This window comes from Pelodiscus sinensis, chromosome 12 (genome assembly GCF_052426305.1).
Source record: "Pelodiscus sinensis isolate ZL-2025 chromosome 12, ASM5242630v1, whole genome shotgun sequence".
Taxonomy (NCBI): Eukaryota; Metazoa; Chordata; order Testudines; family Trionychidae; genus Pelodiscus; species Pelodiscus sinensis.
The window spans coordinates 19,427,600-19,453,754 of record NC_143063.1 but is presented as its reverse complement, the minus strand read 5'-3'; the positions used below and the strand labels follow the sequence as shown (position 1 = coordinate 19,453,754).

The following is a 26,155-nucleotide window of genomic DNA, read 5'->3' as shown; positions in this document are numbered from 1 at the left end:
CTTTAGGTGTTCGTTTGGCTAGCTTCAATTAGCATTGTTGGTGCTTAAACACAAATAATCAATAGGAGCTGCAAGATGCCCAAGCACGATCAGTCACCTAACCTGTATCATACATCCTGGGACAAGAAATACACTACCCCTGAAGTGATTATTCTCTGTCGCAGGCCAGTGTGTTCACACTGCACACTTACTTTGATAAACTACATCTCACATGGGTATGAAAAATTCCCATTCCCTGAGCAATATCATTACACCGTCTTTAACCATCCATGCAGGTAGCACTAAGATGGCAGGAGAGTGTCTTCAAAGAAGCACTACAGCAGTACAGCTGTGCCAATGCAAGTTTGTAGTGTAGTCTTGCCCTTACACAAGAGCAAATCTACAAGTATTGAACTAACATAAGAGTGAAAAATATAAATTTCATATAATTCTCATAACCATGCACTGAGAAAAACCCTCCCACCTGTGAAACAGAAGCATTGTGAGTTTGACAGCTTCAATTATTTTTTTTAACTGAAGATTTTGTTTTAAATCAAGGTATATTTAGACTGTAGGAACCGGATGTACTCAGAGGAAAATAAGATAACAAGATTAAATAAGTGCATTAATGTGGCATACAAATAATGGAAGAGCCTAAATTTGCATTTAACAGACTACGGAATACAATATCTGCTTTTTGTGGCCACTGTACTATAAATGTTGAAGGAAGTCCCATGGGGTCTTATAATAAGAGGAGAGAGAGAGAAGGAGAAAGAGAAACAAGCTTTCAAATAATCACTGCTCAATTGTGGTATGAGAAAAAAATTTAATCTGCTCAGGACACTTACTCCTTATCATAGCATGTCTTCAAAAGAGATTTAATTACTTAAGCTTGGATATATTTGTCAGTATATGGCATGTTACTATATTGGGATTAATGCTCTGAAGCATCTTCCCTTGTCACCTGAGATTTTCTCTAAATGATTCTCATGTATAACTAAACACCATGTTTAGCATTTTGCATCTTATGTAAGAGTCCTTCTGCTTCAGTTTCCACAGAGCTTATGCTAAAAACAAATGACCAGTTTAAATGACATTCCCAGGACCTCTGAGTGTAATTAGTTTTGTATCTTATCAGAGGTAGAGATTGTAGATGTAACAGAGTGTAGATCTTACCTACCCTAAGTACAATTCAGAATTGAAGAAGACTGTGATTTAAAAAGGGGCATCTCATAGTACATCTCAGATTGTTAAATTATTTGAGCTATTTATTATCTGTTTTTTTATTTACAGCTATAATATATGTAAACAGTTGAAAGGGTGCAGCATACTATATATTTACAATGTTTATTATTATAGAACCAGATGACCTTTAGAAAAGAAAAGAAATTACAAAAAATGTCTAAGGCATGGCAAGGCCAAAAAACCACTCAGACAAGTAAAGCTACTAACCTAGTACTCAGGATAGTAAAATTATTGTATGCGAGAACAAGAAGGCAGCATGGCCATGGCTTTCTTTGTAGTAAAGAATTTCATCAGGTAAATACAATTAATAGTTTCAAAGACGGTGTAATTTAAAATGCAGTTCACTGCTGTTCAAAATGAGTTTCATTTTAGATTGGCATACTCTAAGAAATGGCACAAACAAAAGGGGGGCTATTCCTTTAGGGATCCAACCATACTTTCAATAGCCCCCCATAATGAATGCTGTATTGCAAACTATTTAGATAAAATTAAGCATTTCTTTGTTCAGTGTTCCCATTTCCTATACAATGAAAACTGTGGCCCTAATCAGAACACTTCAGGCAGAACCCTTTCCCCACTCAGAGCCATTGTTATTTCAATGAGGGTTTTGCATATGCCCAGGATACAGCCATACAAATCCATACAGCATCAGGGCCCATCTAAGCAATGAAAAAAATAGATACATGCCAGTATATGTGTATGTCATTTTACTATTGACATGTCTTCACTCCTAGAGCAAAAAGACTTTCAGCCACAGAACACGGGGAGATAAAACCCTTTTGTCCAAAAGCTGACAGAGTTATGAAGCTGTCTTTATATTAAAAGTGTATAAATGGCATTAAAGTTCAGGTCACAGGGATATGTGGACCGATTCTGTGTTTTACATGTCAAGAAACAGTTTGGCATTCTGCAAGAAAAAAAAGAAAAGAGAGACATTAAGATTAAAAACCTATCATGCTTATAAACCAACCTTAACTAAATGCTCAGTTCTGAAATACTCTACATTTGCATATGTAATCATATCAATAAAGGAATACTAATCATAGCCTAACTTAGACATGGCACTGTCGATTCATCTGCCTTTCATGCAAGCAATAAATATTTTTTTAACCAAAACAGGCTATATTCTTTCCATCATTATGTACTTATGTGGGACATATATTGCCACCCTCAACTCAGGTTCAGGAATCTGAGGACCTGGTGTAGCTCATATATGCATGTTTGTTTAGGACTTTAGGTGGAGCAGTCTTATACTTACTTCAGGCTTTAGAACACAGAACATCCGAGGCCCAGTGTGTGTTAATATGCAGGGGTGTGATAAGTTTATAAATGAGACTGCAACAGACAAAACTAGATAATGAGGATGGGGCAGAGTGACCAGGTTGCTGCTGCATAATTGCTTCATGGTCATCCTCCCAATCCCTTCAAAACTCCCGTGTACAAAGCTAATTTTCTCAGGCTTTGCAAAGAGCAAGAAGATTTGGCCTTTGTTTACAGCCAGAGTAAATGGCACCTCAGCTCCAGAATGACCCTTGGCAATGTGACTGCAACTATACTAAAAGGTTTCCTAGTATTCAATTATCCGTATGTGTATGGCCTTATCGTGCTACAGAAATAAGGTATTAAAGAACCAAGACAAAATTCCTTCATATACCATCTAGCTTGAAAAGTAACTCCCTGTAAAGAGCAAATCTAAAATAGTAAATCGGCTACTAGTCTTCCAGCTTTCAATGGCTAATAGAGTGACAGCTGTTTGGCATGCAGATAAAGTATTCTGAAAGACCCCTTTCTGCAGGGTGGGAGTTTCAAAGATGATTTAATAACTGCCAAATGATTCATTTGTGAGCAAGCAAGTCTTTTAATTCATATCTATTACTTTATAATACACATTTTCTTTAGCTTCTATTGCATTGGGCTGAGCCCTGCAAACTGTACATTTTAAGGTGAAACTAAGAAAAATATGCTTTCCAAACAACAATATGCTTTCCATTTGTGATTAATTTCTATTAATGAAATTAAGCACTAGTTTTCCTAGTGCCAACTGCGAATTACTCTCTCTAAGCATCAGCAGTGCATTTCATGCCTGTTTGTCCAAATCAGGACTTAGGGAACAAGACTGCATTAACTGCTCTGGGAGTCAGAAAGGCAGAAAGAATGAGAGTTCTGTCTCTGACATACTGCTTCAATAAAAAAATAACACCTTTGCATTCAGTATAACTGAGTCTGGTTTTTCTCTGCTGGAAGAGAACACTACTCTTGCCATTGAAATGCTTTTTGCTACTAAAGGTATCATATTTGAGAGTGCCTCTTTAGGCTAAGCATATGAGAGAATCTACACTGAAAGGGAAGTAAATGCCAACCAGCTACATTACCTGAAAGTCTCCCACTGCACAAGTCAGTTCAATTCATGTCACTTCACTAGTGCCAGTTTACAATGGCAAAAAAGAGGTCTATATTAGGAACAAAGGACAGGGTTCTACTACTGGAGAATAAAAGAACATTTTCTATCTATATATTAAGGGCTAGGGGGGAAGGGAGTGCTCAGAATAATTATATTAGCACTGAAGTAAATGAGCATACTTTTAAATATCATCCTGATTCACAGGAGCCACCCACTTAATGGCTTCTTTCATAAATTTTGCACGTTCTATACATCATGTGAAAACATCAAAAAGATTTTGTATGAGAAGCATTAAAAAGGAATGTTATGTTGTAATGACTCACCTGCTAAAGGTAAAGCCACCCACTGCTTGTAACTAGAGCAGGTTCATCATCTAGTCTGTAGGCAGATGATGTAGGAAGATGATACTTTGTGAGTGTGAGAGAGCACAGAAAAAAATATTCTGTTAAGGAGAGCTATCTTCCTGCTCTTAGATAAAATTTCCTTGTTAAATCCTAGCATGAAGGCCATATTTAGCTCATGAAGACTTGAAACTACAAGACTGAATTTCCCCCTCTACAAAGGGTCATAGCACAGCATAGCATAGAAGAAGGATATGCTGCTAACGGTGAAAATTATTATTTGCTGAATGAAAATTACTTGTGTATTAATGAGCCACACCAAGGACGAAAGACGCTTTTGAAGATATAAAAATGTTATCTTCTGAAAGAAGAGGTAGAAATCCGTCTGCCTGGAACTTCCCCTAAAAAAAAGAGACGGTAAAACCTGCAGGAGATATGCCACCTGCCATGGCAAACTACAAAGAGGTCACCCTAACAAAGTTTAATAAAACAGGAACAACTTGTTAAACTTGAATGACAATTTTCAGGACAGAATCTTGAAAACTAGACCAAAACAATATCTTGTAGCAGATGCTGGATAATTTCTGTGATTTTTGTCTGCCTGAAATTCTCTCTCTTTTTCTGTATTACGTGCTTTATTTTGTTAAGAAATGGCTACATTCTTCTGAAATCCTTATGGAGGAATCACTCACATACCATAGGACACGATGGGAAGACTACTGCTAATGAATGCTTTTCTGAAGGTAAATTGTATGTTAATACTATTTTATCCATCATTAAAAAAAAAGGTAACCCTAAAGCATTACTTCTATGAGAGGTAGAAAACCATTCATATTGCCTTCCTGTACAAAATTTTTGGGCTCTGATTCTGTGCACAAGACTAGACCATAAAAGGTGCCTTACTAACATCCATGTTTTAGATACCAAACTTTAAGAAAGATGTGAATAAACTGGAAAAAGGAGGGAGAACAACAAAAAAATATTACACAAGGTTTAGAAAACCTTATGAAGATTAAAGATTTTTTGTTTTGACAAAAGACTGAGGGGGGGGACGGACCTGTAAGGGCTTTTATAAAAGGGATGGGGATTGATTGTCCTCCATGTCCACTGAAGAACAAAAAAAAATATTGGCTTAACCTGCAGAAAGAGAATTTTAGGGTAGATATCAGGAAAACTTTCTAACAATAAAGAGAGTTAGGTACCACAACAGATTACTAATTGGAGATTTTTTTAAATAACAGTTTGTACAAACACTTGCCAGGAATAGTCTAGGTTTACTTGGTTCTGCCTCAGTGTTGGGGGATAGTGTAAGTAATATTTAGCTATCCTTTCCAATCTTTCATTTGTATGATATTATGTTCTAATGACATCCAGTAGTTGATGTTACGGAGGAGTAGGCAGCCTTTGTGGGCCATCTTTAGTCAGTATTGCTCATCACTCTAGTCTTGTAAAGTTCATGTCATCCTCCAAAAAATTTCACATTGTACAGATCCTCCAAAGCAAGTATCAACAAAGTTGCTGATTAACACGGATTTATATCTTTGTCAATGGTTGCTTTCACCAAGCTAATGATAAAAAATGCCCTGTTTTCATTGTGTACATATAGCACATGGCACAGATAATATGGTCACAGCAAAAAAAAAAAAAAAAAAAAAAAGACCTTCAAATAAACAAATGTCCACATGGTTGAGGAGAAGACTTAGGGTGTGTCTAGACTACCTAGTTTTGTCGACAAAAGTGGACTTTTGTCGACAAAACTATACCAGCGTCTACACTACCGCTGAGTTCTGTCAACATAACGTCGACAGAACTCAGCAGTTTTGTCGACGCTGGTATACCTCATTTTACGAGGCATAATACCTTCTGTCGACAGAACTCTGTCGACAGAAGGTGTTATTGCCTGTAACACTGCGTCCAGACTATGGAGTTCTGTCGACAAAGCAGCTTGCTTTGTCGACAGAACTCAATGTGTCTGGACGCTCTTTGTCGACGGAAGTTTTGTCGACAGTATCTGTCGACAAAACTTCCGTCGACAAAACGTGGTAGTCTAGACGTTCCCTTAGATACAATATATCTTCTAGAGCTCTCATATTCCACACACAACTCTCATCATTTAAGTCCAGGATGTAATGCTCTACTACAGGTTGAATCTCTCTCATCCAGCAGCCTGGGACATGACCAGTGCCGAACCAGAAAATTAGCTGAACCATGGGAGGTCAATATTGTCTAGCAGCATTACCAACTCTTCCACTTTTTACGGGGCTCTTCAAAGTCATTTAGGGATAAATTAGAGCTAAATAACAGCACAGAACATGGAGAGCCAGGACTGCTGGCTGTAAACAAACTTTAAAGGACCATGGGAAGTTTGGCCACACCCATGATAAGTGGATATCCAGATAACTTAAGTCAAGCCATACCATGGATGTTGCCAGATAAGAGAGTGTCAGACAAGAGAGGTTCAACCTGTACTAAAAAGTTGAGAACCTCCTATCAGGGATAACCTCCCTGTCTGCAACAGAAACACAAATATTGGCTCACTGATAATTATGTGGGGACTCATCAATAATATAAAGTAAAATCTTTTAACAAATTACTTAGGAACCTATGTCCCATTTTCAAATGAGCACTGTACATGTTCAATGGGAGTTAGGAACTTTTGAGAAATGGACTCTCACTCCCTTTATCCTCAACAGAGAGAAAAAAATGGGTTACCAAATGCTCAAACAGATACATGTGGAAGACCCAGGCAGAAAAGACACCATAAATGCTAGTTAAAACTTCTGAATTGGCCATTATCAGAACTCCATGGATAATGAGAAAAAATGCACATTAGCAAAAATTATGAAGAGAGTGAATATCCAACAAATGTTACACAACCATCCATACAGCTATCAGCCTCCCATAACACTGATAATATCTTTGGTCTTCATAGAGGAACATTTCATATCAGAAACTCAGTAGGAAGTGCTGGGGAAGCTGCCAGATATACAGTAAATGTCTGAACATCTCCATCCTTTTACCATAAAGCATTATGCTCAGTTTCAACAACTGTTTTTAGCCTTTGTAGGCTAAAACTGCAACATTTTTTAGAAAAATTATTCCCATCGTCATACACTAAATATGGAAGTCTGATCTTCAGAAGGTACTATGCACTCACAACTCCAAGGCTGTGTCCAGACTCAGGGGTTTTTTCGGGAAAAGTAGCCTTTTTCTGAAAAAACTTCACCTGCATCTAGACTGAGGCCGCGTTCTTTCGAAATTAAATCGAAAGAACGCGGCTTTTCTTTCGACGGCGGTTAATCTCATTGCACGAGGAAGAACGCCTTCTTTCGAAAGTGCTACTTTCGAAAGAAGGCATTCTTGAATGTAAATAGGGCTTCTTCGAAAGAGAGCATCCAGACTCACTGGGTGCTTTCTTTCGAAAAAGCGGCTTGCTCTTTCAAAAGTTCCGCGTGCAGTCTAGACGCTCTCTTTCGAAAGAGCCTCTTTCGAAAGAGGCTTGCAGTCTAGACATAGCCCAAGTGAATCAACATGAACTAAGGACATTTGGCTCAAGTTATCTACCAAGATAGGCAATCTAGCATTATCACCCAGGCAGGGGAAGTGCAGAAGCAATAAAAGGTCGGTTTGAAAGTAATGACCTAATACTTGGACAAGAAGATGATTTTCCTAGGATGCGTGGACATGGAAATAGGTATCACAAAGTCTTAAAGGTATTCTTTCTACCCATAAGCCATTAATTAGATGAGACCCAGATGTCAATTTCCACTATTGTTTTGCAAAATTACTCCAGGTTGTGAACAGTCCTAACTGAAAGAATACTTAAAACTGCATTCTTCATATGAATGAGCAAGTACCAAGTACACCTGACAACTACAGTAAAAGTCTTCTGAATTTAGCCTTGTGAGACATGTGCCTGGATGGAGATTGGATGAGACAATCTAATACACTAGTTCAGGAACTTTGGAAGCCTTTGAAGGTCAGATTTTATGGTAAGATATCCTCGGGCATAAGGTGCTAGAACTTTAGTATACCCTAAGGGCCTAATGGGATAAAACTCTCTCCAATTTTCTCAACCTGCCATTTGAGTGAAACTCCAATAGTCCGGCATCCAATAGTCCGGCACTCTTGATAGTCCAGCATCAAAATGGCAAGAGCCTAGTGAGTAAGTTTTGGCAAAAAATGAGTCACAAGGTAACAGTGGCAGCAGCTGAACTGAGCAAAAAGGGTAAAAAAGGCTTAAAAACCTAAAACATTACAGTATACTGAATACAGAATGTACAATAAAAAGGATTAAGAACACTTTATATACAGTATATAATGTATACAGTATATATATTACCAGTTTATAGTACCTCCTGATAGTCTGGCATATTTGATAATCCAGCACCACCTAAATCTCATAGGTTCCGGATTATCGGAAGTCTATTGTACTTTTTTTCCATTGTGTTCCACTTTAGCTTTTCAGTATAGTAAATTTTGATAGTGCTCAGGACAGGAGTCTGGCTATTCAGTAAAGAGAAAGAACACTTTTAGTAAATTCCAAAGCACTCAGATCTATCTGGAAAATATCTGTTTATATTTAGCATTTAGTATACGCCTTCTCTTTGCCACTACCACACTAAGGCTTTATCGGCACTGAATAGCTTTTAGCAACAGCGCTCTGTCACTAAAAGTCAGGCAGTCTAAATGCTGTTTGTTGGCACATTTGCCAACAACATGCTTTCACCCTCTATGAGCAGGGTTCACTCTGCCAACAGCTGTGTACTCCTGCAAACAATACGGTGTATATACTGGTACTGGCCACTTTTGTTTTTCGTGGAGGGTGGAGATATATGTTAAGCACCTGTAAACAACAAAAGTTGGGTTGCCTAATTGTCAGTATAGACAAAGCCTGACAGACTAACTTGTCAGTTGCATAGATACTTCCGTGCTAATAAACTATCCAATACCTTGCCAAAAAGTGAAGAGCCACACTTAACGGATAAGGGTGGATTTTAGCAGAGGAGGGAGTATATTAGGAGTGCTGACAGTTTTCTGTTCCAGAGCTGACTGGGATGGAACCTATGTATTTTATCATTTATTTATAGTTCACCAAATACTAACTCTCTCTTAATAAAGCTTCTCCATTGAGCACATCTGCAGGTCTAGCCTCTAGTTGACAAACTTTCGCTTGCATGAATCCAAGGACCCACATCATACCCACAATATCATCAATATTTCTCTCAAGGAATAATGAGCATTAAAAAAAGCTTTCTAAAGAATGAATCATGCAAATTTTAACAGCAAACACAACCCTAAGTATGTCCTGTAGGACTGCACAGACGGTTTTCTGTTTTTTACGCTGAAATGTTGTAGTGCACCCTGCACACAAACAGTAATAAAAATCTATCACTTAATCATTTACATGTTGTGTAAAACAGCAGTCTCCTCTTAGTTAAGAGCTGCTTTATGTCGTTTTCATCGATACAAATGTTGCCCAAGTGATTGTGTGGGAGAATACAAGAACAGACTGTAATAAAATTAAAAATAACTTTCCAAGGAAATAGTATTTGGAAGGATTAATTACAGAAGTTCAAACAGGAGGCCATATGCTTTCCCCCTCTTTATAGTGGAACATACAGTGTGCCTGTAATAAAATCAGGGGATGGAGATGCAGGGGGTGGGGATTTTGTGTGTTTGTCAAAGCACACTATAACATCCAAGCTCCAGATACATATCCAAGGTATTTTTATGATTTTTTAAGCATCAAAATTCAACACAATTTCTTTGGCTGTTGTACCTCTGCATTAGTATTTTAATTAATTGTAGTCAGTTGCAATATTAAATGGAGAGCAGATTTGTCTTTGCATGTCTTTTTTATTTCTAAATTGCTAAATATCTACATTTGGGATTGCAAGTATTATTCATCTCTTCTTCAGATTTATTATTTTAAATGTAGAATTGTCTTCTGAATTTCATTTATCTGAAAGTTACAGGGTAAGAGCTATAAGAACTAGCACACAAATAAAGATATTCCTTGGAACTTAAAAAAAATAAATCACATTTGTTCTTTCAGTCTCTTTTTTAAGCTGCCAGTACAAAAATCAAATATAACCTTAATTTATTTTACTCTGATGCCAATATATTTTCATATACACTCCCAACATAACAGCTGTTTTAAATAAGTTTTAGTGTTTAAAAAAGATTCATAGCTATGTAGGCGTTCTGACAATACATTTTAAGGACTTTTTCAGCACAGTACGTCAAGACCAGATTTATGTACATTTTATGTCAATCTGAATAAAACTTCCTTATGCTTGTAGCATAATACTTTGTTCTGCTTAAAGATTAAGCTTACTTTGGAAGGACTCAATGACTGGTCTTGCTCCCACTGTCGTCAACAGCAAAATCCCATTTATTTCAGATTGTTTAGGTTTTAAGAACCAAGTTCAGTAAGGTGCTTCACCGGGAGTACTCATATGCTGAAAGATAAGCACAAAGGTTACATCTTTTCCTGAATCAGGGCCTAAAAATTAACTTTGGGAACTGGAGTCCAACATTCCATATTAAAAGAAAATCTTTCAATTTTTTTCCTTTGGCCTGACCAGGAAAAATACCTTGAAGAAGTGTTCCAAAAGATACAACTCATTCATTTGGCTTTGTCAGCTAGGCCAATAAATAAATAGAAATAAACTAGAATTTGTCTGTGGAAAATCAGAATAAAGGTGTAAAATAAGTCATAGGGGGCCATGAACTTTATCCCCAGCAAGGAAGATATATGTTGCCAGGAAACCTAAATCCCTGTAAGATTTTTTTTAAGTTCAAAGTTAAATAGCTATTTATAGTGGTTTCAATCTTCGGCTGATCAGTCTTCCCAACACTATTTCTATGGGCCTTCCTGTCATTTCGCTAAACTATAGATCTTTGAGATTTTTTGCAACTTTTGGTCACTTCATTCTCAGAAGCCTGTTAATATAAGAATGCTAAATATTTTGAAACATTAAAACTCAGTTTAAATGTGATGAAGGCCAATGACAAAAGTTAACGCTACAGATAACACCGTTTTATAGTGTGTTGCCCTGGGATGATATGTTGCACTGCAGGTAAAGTGTTGATTCATAACATACCTTGAATGTTTAAGCCTCTGCTAGTAAGAGTTCTTAACACTGTGTTAAAGCATCACATCTGAAAGATGTAAGTTAGAGAAAGAAGTTGTATTAAAAATGCAATAGATGAATGGGCAGGATGATTGGAATGCCCAACATTCATCAAGCTGTTACTATTTTAACCGATGTTTTCAATTAAAATGTTAAACGGATTCAGACAAAAAAACCTCATCATTAGCCTGTTTATTCACATGTATTTAAATATGAACCTAGAAAAGGACACTGTAGATATACTGACATATTCAACATCAAGTGAAACAAATATTTTCTAAATTACCGTTCCTGCTTTCTTTATATCTGTCTGTTTCAAATTCCATTGTGTGTAATAACATATCGATGCACTGAAAGTTTGTAATGTAAATCCATCAAGACTAAAGTGAAAAATTCACTAACAGTAGAGCTGCTTTCTATATTGTTTGGACATAATGCAGTACTCAGCCTAAATCATAAGGGAATAAGGCACTTAAAATAGGGTGTCACATTTCAAGGTAATAAATAGCAGATTGATTCAACCTCCCAGTTGATCCTGCAGTTTACTTATATACAAGATGGAAAATAAAGTACCGATGCCATTGTGATTTACTTCTTAGAAATGAGACACTCTATATTAGCTTAAACGAATACAAAAGTCCAGCACTAACAATTTATTACATTCCTAGTCCAAATCCTGTTCAGATCAGGTTGCAGTCTTTCGGTGCATACTGCACACAGCTCACTTCGGTTTCAAGTGGATTCATCATTGACTAAACAGTTCAGATCTTTTTTGCACAATGCCTGGGTTTTTATCTACATAAGTTTCTCCTTCAACAAATCTAGGACTAAATAAAATCTAATTGTATATTAGGTGTAATTTCTTTCTCTATCCCTGTATTTCAATGTTTCGGAGAAGCTATTTGATCTCAGAGTAACTTATGCCACTTTTGCAAAGTTTCTTTATGAAATTCTCGGGTTGGGCGTCTTGTCCAACACAACAGTGGATGTGGGATTTTAAAGAACTCTCGGCCAAGGCCTCACTCTGCTCCCACTGATGTCATTTTACTGTTGTCTCCAATGGGAGCACTTTTGAAAATCCAGCCTCACATATGCAGCCAGGGGTGCCAACAGCCTACATGGGCCCCTGGGCAAGGTGGGGGAGCCCATCTCTGGGCTCCCGGGAGGGGTGGAGCCTTGGGTGGAAGGGGCAGAGCCTCAGGCAGCCATCTCCCTGTGCTGCCCCGAGTGCAGCACCCCTTCAGCCCTTAGAGTCACACAGAGAACTCTGGCAGTGCTGTGGCTGGATTTAAAGGGCCCAGGGTTCTGACTGCTGCAGTACTGACGGCCAGAAACCCTAGGTCCCTTTGAATTGCCAGGCCTCAGGGCAACTGCCCCTTTGCCTCACCATCAGTAGGCCTGCATGCAGCAGTTGTTCTCATACAAATGATGAAGAATCAACTAAACTATGTGCCCAGTCAATGAAAGGCCTTCTATTAGTGGGAGTGGCACCCACTTTGGCATTTAATAGTGAATCACTTAAACCAACTTAGAAAAGTATGGAGGGGCATTATGTTGTGGTAAACCATTGTTATTTCATCCATTTAATCCTTAGAGTCTTAGTTGTTTGTTTAATAAGAGGAAAACTACCTAAATGTCACTTTGAAAAGATTTGATTGAGACCTTAGAATTAAGAATGGAAATTAGTCTTTTTTTCCATTGTGATTTGAGTTGCTAAAATTTGCTAAATAATTTGACTGCTGAAGATTCATTTAGCTATGAAAAATTTTATGACACACATTCCGACATATTATAACCTGCCCTTTGACTTTAAATTCATCTACCACCTCTGCATCTAGGTCATTGATGCCTTGGCTTTATTTTACCTTGTGTCCTGACCGAATACAGTGAAGTAGGTCCAAAAAGGATTTATTTTAGTTAACTTCACATGTGAGATTTGTATACATTTTTGACTCAGCTATTTGTAAAGAGAAAATTTACGAACAACAACCTAGCCTCTCAAAATATCAGTGCAATTTGCAATGCAAAATGTTTTGTAGGTTAAAAAAAAAAGTATCTCTGTGCCAAAAACAGCTTTATGCATTCAAATTGGGAAGCTAGGCATCTTAGAGATCGTGCCGCTCATCCTCATACAGCAAAATACTCACAATTGGGTAAATTCATGCTTAAAGATGTGAGCAGTCCCACAGAATTCTGTGTCAAAAAAAGAATTCAATAAGACTTAGTACTGGTATACTGGAGTCTAAAACTTGCATACACAGAAACTATGGCATGTCTATTCATATGTATAGAGGTTGTTTTTGAAAATGTGGTCAGATAGGTATTTTTAATTATGTAAGTCTTTGAATAATGTCAATAGCAAAATATAAAAGTATATTTTATAAGTATCATAACACTGTAACGGAGATGACAATCAAGACTAGAGAGAGATACAAGTAAACCACTCAAATGAGGCTGACAAAGCTAATTTACAGAAAACCACACACACACTTTATTTACTTCCATACAAATGCTCTCTCATGTGCAAATGTATTGAACAATGGTGTCATCTACTGTTTCTATAAGGTCCCTGCAGCTGTTTCCAATGCAGGTGGCAGGGTTATATATTGCATAATCATATGCAGAATGTATTTTATGTTCAAATGAGTTTTTGAAATACTAACAGTGCAAAGAAAAATGGACAATACTTCAAATTCATGGAATTCATTTTGTAGAGTAGTAGCATTCTTCAGGTATGCATGATTAGTTAAGTTAACAAAGACTTATTACTTGTGTCTCAGAGTAAGAAGAATGCATTGCTTCCTGTGGATAGGTTATCCCAAAACTATTATCAATGATCAGTGTGTTAGTGTAACCAAATTAATTTACCACCAAAGAATTTACTAGGCGTGACAACTGAAGTATTTCTTTGGTTACCAGTGTTGTCAAATGTTATTGTTTTATTGGAAGTCTTATTTGTGTTCTTCTCAAACAACCAGCTCCCATATCTATGTGTTTTTTCACAGCGCCTGACATAATGAGTCCCCAATTCTGGCTGGCACCTCTGGCTACTTCAATGTAAATATTAAATAGTATTTATAGACCAAAATATATTGCATATTATGATAAAGCTAAAGACTTAAAATAGTTAAATGTGCCTGAATACCAAAAGGCTCAAACAACATAAAGGAAAATACTTTGGAGAAGTCACCAGATTCCGTGTAGCCCAGTTTAGCAAAGCAGTTAAGCACATGCCTACAGCAAAGCCTGCCAAGTGTTTTGCTGAATCAGGATCTACTCGATTAAGTTTCATCCTTAATGTAGGATTAAGGCATGGCTAAGATCATTGCACAACTTTGAAAGTCTCAACCTAATTTCTCTGGAGTTTGTGTGACAAAAATAATTTATTGAAAAATAAGACTCTTTTGCTTATAAATACTCCATATCTATATTGACGTTTCCTGGGATTTTTAACACACAGGCTGTAGGGGCTACATATTTTATTAACTGAGATGGTGTTTTAGGCTTTTTTTTATTGACATTAACTGTCACTCACTTTTGTAAAAATACAGTGTACGTATTATGCTATACAATGAATAAGTATACAATTAATGTTCTGACATTTAAATTATTTCTCTTTCTCCAATGGATTCCTATGATTGTTGCAATAGAAAATCTACCACAACTTGTCATAATTTGTTAACATTTCCCTCTGGTACCACATTTTTCAGTTCCACATTAACTGCAACTCTAAATCTCTAACTGGTATCTTTAAAATAGTGCCCTAATTTCTGCTCTTCAGCAAACCTCTATTTCTGACCATGGCAGAGATAATTTTATTGCCTTAAAGCCACTTCACAATGCTAAAGTTTATCAAAAAGACTATGGTGGAATATTAAGACGGATTCTGATATACAAAGGACCCAATTCTGCTCTCATTTTGCAATGGTATAACTCTACTGTCTTTCAGTGAGTCATTCCTGACTTTTGGAATGAGATAGCTGATTCAGGTCCAATAAGTTATTAATTTGTTCTCTTAAAAATGTTGTGCATACTATCTAGGCGGCCTTTTTCTAACTGAATGAAGGCATGTGTTTGTGCATGTGAACATTCATCTAAATACCCATATTCCCCTACAGACTTTTTTAATTAGACTGATCTGGAAAGGTGATTTTCAAGCAAAGATGAGATTTTTTGACTAACAATTCTTTCTGCTGCCATGAAAACTAAATATTTGCTGAGGAATAATGGTAGGGCAAATAGTTAAAAAAAACAATACTATAGTACAGGTTTAGACGCAACAATATTTTAATGGAGCTCTAGGAAAACAGTGGTTTTCCACAGCTCTATCTGCTACCTTTGTGAAAAAACCCTGATGTTTGCCAGCATGCAATTACAGAATTGCGGTAAAGGACTTGCATTCAAAACCCAAACTAGCAGATTTTGTAATGATATTCAAGGCTTTTGAGAGGGAGTGGTTCAGTACTTTAATCTACTTCAATTTTATTTAAGAGATTTGTCACGTGGGCCTTAATGACTATCTTTTCCCCAGGTGCATAACAGGCTTAACACTAAAAGAAGTACTTCATATATACATCTTATGCCATAAAACACTAGCTGGTATAAACATCAAAGGGTTTACTTGAGAGTGTGCATTTATAAGAAAGATTAGATAATGACCGCAGAACAGGTGCAATCCAGGAAAACTACTGTATGTGAAAGAGTATTCCAGGAAGTTGAAACAAACTACTGGTGAACACTTTGCTTTTCATTTTTCTAAAAAGACGTCATGTGAGGAAAAAAAAGTGTGACCAACCCACTCAATTAGTAAAGTCTAACCATGAAATTCTCCACAAAATAAATGTGAAATTCTTCCCTATTTAAAGAATTATTTTGAGAAATGCTGTTGATTCATAATAATTATAGAAAACCCATTGGAACAGTAAATTTCTGCATTTTAATAAGAAGGGAGGGATACACATTTTCATTAGCTTCTATTAGCTATTAAACTACTCATATCATCAAAAGATACAGTGGAAGCCTATTTGAACCAGACCTATATATCTTCTTAGTAACTTTATGTGAGTTGGTTGAACCATCTATTCCTTTGCTTTTGATTAGTTATTGATGTTCACTTATTTACTGGGGAAGACAGGAGAGAATAGATTTGCATATTATTTTTCTTGCTGGCTTTCCTGAACTTTTACCAGCATATTTTTTACTCCTGCTCCAGAGCTATATATCTCAAGGTAACCTCATCAGCTGGCTGAAAATAAAGTGATTAAAGTTTAACATTGTCCATTTCTTTAGCATTGCCCACACATCCACATTAATCCCTAAGTAGGAAATGTCACACAAATACAGAAGAAATGTTAGCTAGCTTTCTAAAGCCACTGCTGGCAGCAATGTGGAAGCAAGTCCTGCAGCTGCTCAAAGCATTTGCCCATGGTTGCAGTAGCTCTTCACCTGCTTGTTCCCAGCCTTACTCCTGCATTGCCCCAGCTTTGCCACATCCCAGGCAATCTGGTTCTGCCCTCTGCTCAGATTGATGATCTCTGACTTCAGCTCTTATCCTTGGCTTTGACATCCAGCCTCTGACCCCAATTTTGACACTGGACTCCAATCCTTCTCTGCAGACTCCTGTTGTAACCATTAGGCTCAAATCCTGCGCTGATTACCTGGCATGACCACCCATGCCCCCAAATCACTGACAGTTGCCACATTTTGAGCACAAGCACCATATACTGTACTAAGCGGGGAATGTTGTACCATGGGGTAATTTTATCTAGACATCAAAGCTAAACAGGGAGCTCTGAAGATCAATCCATATATTTTCTCCATTGGTCCAGGTTGTCTTTCAGCCTTGGGCTTTAGCAATCCCAGCTGCTGGCTTATGTTTAATATTAGTCCCTCTCTAATACCTACATGTAGGGTGCGGGATTTATAAGGCCATGGGTACAGCTGAAAGGACCCTTTGGGCATGTCTACACAAGGGAATTATTTCAAAATAACTCCCCTTATTTAAAAATAACAAGGCAAACATCCACACTACCAAGCTCGAGTGTCCACACTACCAAATTCGTTATTTCGAAATAAAGAGCTTGTTACTTCGAAATAACTCCTGATTGTGAAGAGGTATAGCTTTATTTCAAAATGGTTATTTCAAGAGTTATTTTTTCAAAATATTTTATTTCTAAATAACTCCCTAGTGTAGACATGCTCTTGGTGATAGATTTTTCTGCATGATTAAAAGATTATAAACAAATACTGTTACCTTCTTATATTCAGCAATGAGAGGGATGGTTAGTGCTTAGGGTCTGCTGACATTGCACAATAACTTCCAGTTTTGCTTGTTTTTGGTAACCATTTTCATATGCTTGGTATAAACAAGGAAAGGGATTATGCACTGCTGAGACACACAATGGTCTTCTTTCCCTTAATTTTTTTAAGACTGGAGGCTGATTGTGAGTTTTTCAGATACTCTCAATCCCATAAAGTGGCCTCTTTTTTAAAATGATTTTTTTATTGGATGTTTAAAAAACACTGCAGAATTTTTGGTGACAATTAAATTTTTGTTTAAAAAATGTTATATAAAAATATATAAAAATTAGACAGGAATTGAATAAATAAAAATTCCAATATCCCTTTTGTTAACTATTTTTAACATCTTCAATAAAAATAATTAATTTGAATGAAAAAGTTTAAACAGTTTTTTAATTTTTTCATGAAATTGTTTTTCTAATGTTTTTCCCTTGCCATTCAATCCTTTAAACTTTGTAATACAGCTCATGGTTTCCAGCAATTCCACATTTGATGAAAAAGACACTTTTGTGGTTTGCTTTATTAGTAGGTTGTTCAAACAAGTCCAACCAACCATATCCCAGACTTCCAAGTGCCTTCCTGAAACATGGCAGCAGTGGAGCAGTGTAAGAAAACTTTCCTGCTCTCAAATCTGACTGTCCAGAGACAAAAAAAAAAAAAAAAACAGTCCTTGAGATTGTGGATTCTTGGATCCAAGGCCTGCGTTAGCCTGATTTGATAGAATAAGCTTAAGCCTGAGTTTAAACCATTGGCTGACACTGCACTGTAGACATATCCTAGCTGCTCTGGGCTTTCCCTCTTTACTTGCATTGGCAAGTAAGTTTGACATAAATCAATTTTGTTACACATAGAAACAAAGCATCCTCCAGCACTTTATTGCAGGCAACATTGGGTTTACTTTAATTCTGAAATTTCCAAAAATTCTCATGGTGCTGTCCTTCAAAAAGAGCTGTCCATTTGGTAGGAGTGGCAAACAACAGCTCCCAGATCTGGTTACATGTTTCAGATCTGCTATTGCAATGAGTTCTATCCTTTTCTTGCAACTTTTGGGCCAACTAGTGACATCATAGTTGGATTCTCAGTTCTGTCTTTCACACTACCTTGTTCTCCTATGAAAATTAATTTATTTCTGCATCATTGCAGATATGTCTATTTCATCATAAAAAGAATCACTGGCCAATTTAGAAAGATCCTCTCAAGCCATACTCAACCTCGTTGAGAAAGATAGTTACCTAGCATCAAGGCTAATGATAATCTACCTTGTTTGTCCATGGAACAAAACCTGCACACCCACAGCCATGGTTGTAAGTCGCCTTAGAAACATCTACACCACAAATTTCTTTTGTTTCAAGGGAACCAAAATAAATTTATCTTCAGGTAAATGAAATTGAGAAGGGATGGGTAGATTATGTAAATTACACATTATTATAGTACGTGTTTAAATAAATGCATGGGATTTTAGGTGAGTTTAAATTAGAGAAGAAAGCAAGATTATGCAAGGAGTTATTCCAACTTCAACATGCCTCTCGATTAGTTCCACTGTAATACCATTAATACAACAGCTCCTATGTCTTCTTACTTTCCAAAATGCTGTCCTTCCAACAATGTTCCCACTAAATTGTGTGGCAGCACAGCTTCACAGATAATTAATTGGTCCTGCCCAGTCAGAGGCTCAGGGCATGGAGCTGACTGATTGGAAGAAGCTGATTTATCACCTGTGAAGCTGTGCTGCCCCAGTTTAGAGGGAACACTGTTTTCCAATAATATTCTTCGTAATATTCTTCTGCAACTCACAGAAAGTCTCAGTGAGAATAACTCGGAAGAAGAAATGACCTTTGCATGTCTTCACTATGTTCTTTTTTGGTTTTGCTACAAATAATGCAAGCCCTTTTTCTTGCCTCATCTCACCTCATTAGCTTTGTACCCTTTGTAAACCCATGTTCAATGCTGCTTCTTCATCTTGACATAGGTACGTTCACCAGATTTCCCTTTCTTCATGCAGTGATGTTCGATGTTGCATTTCCTCTATAGTGTTAGCTTAACAGGCCACTTTCCCAACAATTCTACACAGACAGACTTAACACATCCATAATATACCTACAAAACTGAAGTTTGATTAAAAATACCGCATTATTGTCGTGCAATCATCACCTTTTGGATTTCCATGCTGCAGTTTTCACTGAAAAATAAATTTCCACAGTGTCTTCAGGTTCTGATGAGTACTTAGTATTGCCGTACTGTATATACCATAGAACTAGCCTATCATAAAGGATCTCATTTAAGAACATCTGCACAATGATGGACAAGCCTGTAAGACTGCCATAAATTGAAAAATAAAAATCCTAATTTCTTCTTTCCTTTTGTGAAACGAGAATCACATCTGATTCAGAGAGTAACATAACCCATGTTATGTTCACAATCTTGGATCATGTTTTTGTTCTGATGCCACTAGATTGCATAACAGGAGGAGATTTACCACTGAGACACCTGGAGAGTGGTTACAACCCAGACTACTGGTATGCTTTCCAAGGTAATAAAACAGATCAGCTAATAGAACTCTGCTTTAATTCTCATCAAAATGGACTAAATTCTGTTTCAGCTGACACTATTGTGATAGTTATTGAATATCAGTATCTTCAGTGGTATACTAAAAGCATATTTCCATTGTCATCAATACCCTTTCAATATGAATGTGCATCTCTAGTATTTCTCTCATTCAGTTTCATTAAATTGCCATAACCCTTCCCCTCATCCCAATGCTGAGCTCTCTCTCTCTCTTTCCCCTCCTCCCCCCACCAATCCAGTCTAGCAAATCAGATTGGCTTCTCCCTCACCTTCTCAATTCTCTTATAGACAAAAACCAAAACCAAAAAACCCCACCTGTTACTTTACAATACTGATTGCTTTTCAATTTTTTCACAGAATAACCTGCCAATTTTCCCGTGCTCTTCACCATTACCATCAAAGGAGTTTAAATAGACTATCGTATAAATAGTGAAGGAAGCATCTGCAGTCAGAAGCAAATTCGTATAATTATTTTCCTGCAGAGAACAGAGCTCTGAATTGGTTGATGCCATCCCATAATTTTCAAGGTCAGCTATTCCTTGAGTGAACTCAACATCATTTCATCTGAAGAAGTTGGTTTTGCCCCACTCGTGATACTACATATATATTTTTGTTAGTCTCTAAGGTGCCACAGAACTATTCGTTTTTAATATAACAGTTATTTCTCTGCGACAGTCTTGTGTGTTTCTTCACTAATTCTGATAATCTGCGTTTGCCGCAAACCACCAAACACAAGATATGGCCCCTAGTCCCCAGTGTTGAAGCAGAGCCATATTTGGTCATTCAGAAAATGAGATGTGTTGACACTGAGCCACTGAAGACTGGAGTGATCACTGGAGTGATCCACAGAATAGAGTTTTAAAGTAAAATCCTTGTCCATTGAAAAAAGTCTTCCATTAACTTCAACTAGGAAGAGTTTCACTTTTAGGATGCATACTTTGTGGTTGGCGTGTAAGCGATCTTCCTCCAGTGCTTGTAAACTCATTTGTTATGCTTCCAATGGCAACTTATCTACAAGAAGAGCCTACAAGATGGTGCATTGACATGGTTTTACTCCTAGTACTTGGTACCAAATTGAAGATGTGGATGAATGACTGGACAATAAAAGTCAACCCATCACTTAAAATTCTTATAGTTAAAATAATAAAGCATATATGAGGAAATTATCATTAATAGGAAATATAAAGATTAATGGTATGTTATAAATCGGTACAGAATTACTATCCTTATCTTTTGATTCTGTGATACTAATCATAACATTTTGAGAATAGATCAGTTTCATTTCTAAGTAGTAGCTCTAGTCATAATAACAGAACTATCTAATATTTTAATTAAAATAGATATACATCTAGTTGAAATACTATTAATTCACTAAAACATTTCCAAAGAAGATGGTTGCATTGTTTGGCACACAACCCTAACCTATTTTTCCATTCAATTTTCATTATTATTCTAAGGAGGACATAGACATAGCAAACAGGATTGCATCATTATGTATGCCACAGACCCATTTATGAAATTAACTGAGGCATCAAATGAACTTTCATTGTAAGCTGAGGATGAAGGAAACATTTTAAAAACATTTCTGTAAATTACCGTAGCTTGAATGCAATATTTCATTTAACTGATTTTAAATTTCTACTGAAGACAAAACTAGTATGAAGTCAGTCTCTGATCATGCTTACAACTGTAGACAGACGTAATTATTTCTTCCTCTGAAGTTAGCCTTCCCCCATAATTTTTACATATGAACTCAGTTCACTTGGAAGTGAGCTATCAATACCAGGAATGTAAATACATACCACCCTCTTTTCATTTTATTTTCTATAGTCTTTAAAGCTCCCCCAAATATTAAATTTCATTTATTCAAACACTGATTTAACATCATTAGATTTCTGAAACTGGAGTCAGGGTGGGGTTTCCATCAGAGAACAGATTGGCTTAACTCTGCTCCACTGAAGTCAACATTTCAGTTCTGTTGGATTGAATGGGAGCAGAATTAGGCCAAAGATGAGCATTGTTGAAAATCCCACCCAAATGCATTATGCATCCTGTATTTGTGGACTGGTAGGTTACAAAAATAAATCCTTACATTTATATACTGTTTTTCATGCCAAATATCATCAAAGCATTTCTTATGGTCAGCTTAGTATTGCTGACAGCTGGATGTTATAAGGGATGTTATAAGGGAAATATTTTTGCTTGTAGCCCCAGACAAAAATACTTGTGCATCTATCTTCTAAATATGCCAACAGAATAATCAGAGGCGTTAAGTATTCAGATTTTCATTTGACATTACATAGCAGATACAAAAATATCAACATACTTCAATTGCTGGCATAGGTAGTACCCACAAAAAAGTTATTGGCCTTCTGAAAATTATCAGAGAGGTAGCCGTGTTAGTCTGAATCTGCAAAAGCGGCAACCTCCCACAGGACTCCTCGCCGCTTCTGAAAATGTACACTCTGTGAAGGTGTTATCCTGTGGTAAGAACTTCTGATAAATATACCTAATCCTGACACTGCGTCTGTGTGTTGCATTGAGCAAGTCCCTTACAAACAAAGATAGAAAGTTGAGTACTTAAAAAGATCCAGCACCTGGTTGCATTTCTATACTGAATGTACATCTTTTTTTTTTCTTTTCTTTTAAACTGAGAAGATTCCAATACAGCTGGTCAAAAAAGGGAAATTCAAGCCACCTGACATTTCCAAGTTTCCAAAATATTTGGAAATTTGGAGGAATCAAAATGATTCATTCTAATAATGTCAAATCATTTTGACAAGGTAAAAATTTATTGCTTTGATAATACTGAAACATAACAAATATTCAAGTGTAGTATATATAAATATATAATTATAATGTAATCCACAGCTATTACAATGAAAGTTTTTTTAAACTAGCTATAGATTCCAAGGAATTTTGAGATGAATAGTAGCTGAAGTCTAAACAGCACACGAAGAGCTTTCTCTAGCAGCTCTACTGAAAAGCTGTTTCTACACACACAACCTACCTAATTCAACCTAATGATTACACACAACACAGGTTGAAGATGCAGTAAGCTCATACTCAGAATGCAATAAAACAGTCTACCTTTGTATTGTCCTGACAATTGCTTCATCTAAATTGCTTATTTAGAAGCCTCCATTTTCTGAATTCAAATAATGAATGAAAACACCATCACTTTGGATGCTATCTCTCTCTGGAGTGTTAAATCCTTTTCCAAGTTGTTTATAAAACTGTCATTTGATGAGGAAAAAACCCTTTTTGTTTACTTCCAGCAGGTAAGATGTGAAACTAATTGTTCAATCAAATAGTTCAGTTTCAGTCAGTAAACTATTTATCTGATATAAAATATTATATACTATGATGTAAAATTCTTCTAATGTAAGATCTAACGTGCACATGAGCTAGCATTCATTCACTTGGGACATTTTATTACTTTTTGTTATTACATAGACTTTCCAAGTTTTGTACCATAATCCTTTCTGTTGAAAGTTTCAGAGACTAATTCAGTGTAATCCACTTTGTACATTTTACTTAGCTTTGTCAAACTATACAAACAATTGATTTAGACTGTTCTTTAAAAATTAAACCCAGATTACTGCCCCCCATATCCACACACAAAGCATAGATGGCATTTGATGAGATGAAGAGAAAATTTATATATTAATCAATTCATTTTCAGTCATTCCAGCAACATCAATAAGGTAAGAAACAGAACACTCTCCCTCGTCTGTTTTGTTATGAACAAGTGCTTAAACTGGATAACAGACTGTTTAACTAACATGGTTTAATTTAGCATAATGAAAATTATGATGTGTGCATAAACTGCAAATAACCTTTTAGTGAGGTAAGTATTTACACATGTAATTTGAGAATAACGTAAAGTAGAAAGTTCTCTGATTACCATAATTTCCGATCATTGCATATTCTGTACATAAAAGCATTTGGTGTACCTAAGCTTTCATATTCATCTGCTGAAATCTCCTTCCCTATACGCAAGACATATTGGCTTTATTATTTATTCCTTGTTAAGTGCTGACAAAATGATTAACTCTGTTCTAGACATAAATTACAAGGATCCCAGCTTCAAGAAGCTTACAGAGGAAAAAAAGGACAAACTACGGTAAAATAAGGGCATAGTAGGCAAACCTTGGAGACTTTAAGTTAGACAAATAATGGCAAGCAAATATGATTGAATGACTTTTGTCAAGGAAAGGCAAGACTACCTGAGACTAAATGCAGGTAGATATCTTGACCTACACCCTCCTTCCAGTACCACAGGCATGCCTCTCCTTGCACAGTACCCCAATGGGGATGGCCAAAAGGAAACGGTCCATGATTTAACTTCTTTGGTGCATTTCATAAATCTATGTTGAAAAGTCATTTTCTGCTTTCATAAATGGAGCATTACATCAATAAGGGCCTAATCCAACTGAAATCAATCGATGTCTCTCAATTTATTTTAATGTATTTTGCATCAGGCCATTCATATTCTACTGTTGCCATTGAATATATGCAATATAACCTCATTACTTCCATTAAGTTACCCATTTCAGGCTTGTCTCTACACAGGAACAAGGATCATTTTAGGGATGCCTGATAAATTTCAGTTCTGGTGTCAAACAACTTTTATTAGCAATATCAGAATGTGACTGTCTTGAGGTGCCCAGGAGAGAAAGTCACCTTGTTACCCCTATTCCCCACCTTCAGCTGAGGGAGAAGTGTGTATAACTTAGTGTCAGTTCCCTGATACCTCCAGCTTATTAGCCATCAAAAAAAGGTTTTTTGCCTTGCTGGTTAACAATTGGTGCACTCCTGTTTCTGAATCTCACTGAGACATTCCCCAACCGTTGCCAATTTATATGTTGCACCTTAGGATCAGCAACCTTCTTTAATATCACAGCACTGAGTTATATTCATAGTGAAAACAAGGGTAAGTTTGGTAGCAAAGATCCAAGAAAAAGGGTTAATCTACACCGCACCTTTATTTCGAGATAAGTAGCATTATTTCGAAATAATAATGTGAGCGTCTACACAGCCATTCCATTATTTTGAAATAATTTCAAAATAATGGATGGCTTATTCCGAAATCTGTAAACCTCATTCTATGAGGAATAACGCCTATTCCAAAATAGCTATTTCAAAATAAGGCATGTGTAAACGCTCCAGTGCTATTTTAAAATAGCTCCTCACCAGTGCCATTCTAAGTGATTCCTCCCCAGTGGCTCCTGGGGCTCTAAACTGAGATAACATGTCTACATTAGGAAAGCCTGCCTCGGACTAATTTTGAGACTTCCCTGCAGTGTAGACTTGCTATTTCAAAATACGCTATTTTGGAATAACTATCCCAGAATAGCTTATTTTGAAATAGCCATGCAGTGTAGATGTACCCGAAGGCTGTGTCTAGACTGGCCTATTTTTCCGGAAAATCAGCCGCTTTTCTGGAAAAACTTGCCAGCTGTCTACACTGGCCGCTACAATTTCTACAAAAGCACTGACTTCCTACTGTAAGAAATCAGTGCTTCTTGCAGAAATACTATTCTGCTCCTGTTCAGGCAAAAGTCTCTTTTGTGCAAAGCTTTTGCACAAAAGGGCCAGTGTAGACAGCTCAGATTTGTTTTCTGCAAAAAAGCCCTGATCGCAAAAATGGCGATCGGGGCTTTTTTGCGGAAAAGCGCGTCTAGATTGGTACGGACGCTTTTCTGCAAAAAGTGCTTTTGAGGAAAAGCGTCCATGCCAATCTAGATGCTCTGTTCCAAAAATGCTTTTAACAGAAAACTTTTCCGTTAAAAACATTTCCAGAAAATCATGCCAATCTAGACACAGCCAAAGTGAGTAAGGTTAATGGGGAAAAAAGATTGCAAATAAAACAAAATCATAACGTGTTTTCTAGAGACTAAACTTAACTATTAGGTTAACCTATCTAATAATGTTTCTCTTCTCTAAAACTTTTTGCATAATCTTCAGGTAAGGCTGGCTTTGGCTTTGCTTTCATCAGTGTGAATGCATTGCCTATTTACTTTCTAGGTGCAGGAAAAGAGTCTAAGGGTACCTTTTACTTATATCCCCAAAGTTCATGATCTATACTTCATCTTGTGTTTTACTTCCCTGTTAATTTCAAATCTCTCTATTGATTCTTTATATAAATGGATATCCATTGTGTTACTTTGCAATGCTTAATC

At 36.7% G+C, this 26,155-nt stretch overlaps 1 long non-coding RNA gene across 1 annotated transcript in view; it reads right to left on the bottom strand.

Annotated features, from left to right (window-relative positions):
• Positions 1 to 882: 882 nt before the first annotated feature.
• Positions 883 to 26,155, bottom strand: part of LOC142831159 (uncharacterized) — a 63,572-nt gene continuing 38,299 nt past the window's right edge. The window contains exon 3 of the long non-coding RNA XR_012906831.2: positions 883 to 2,131. This is a non-coding gene — a long non-coding RNA (uncharacterized LOC142831159). The remainder of the gene's footprint in view (positions 2,132 to 26,155) is intronic.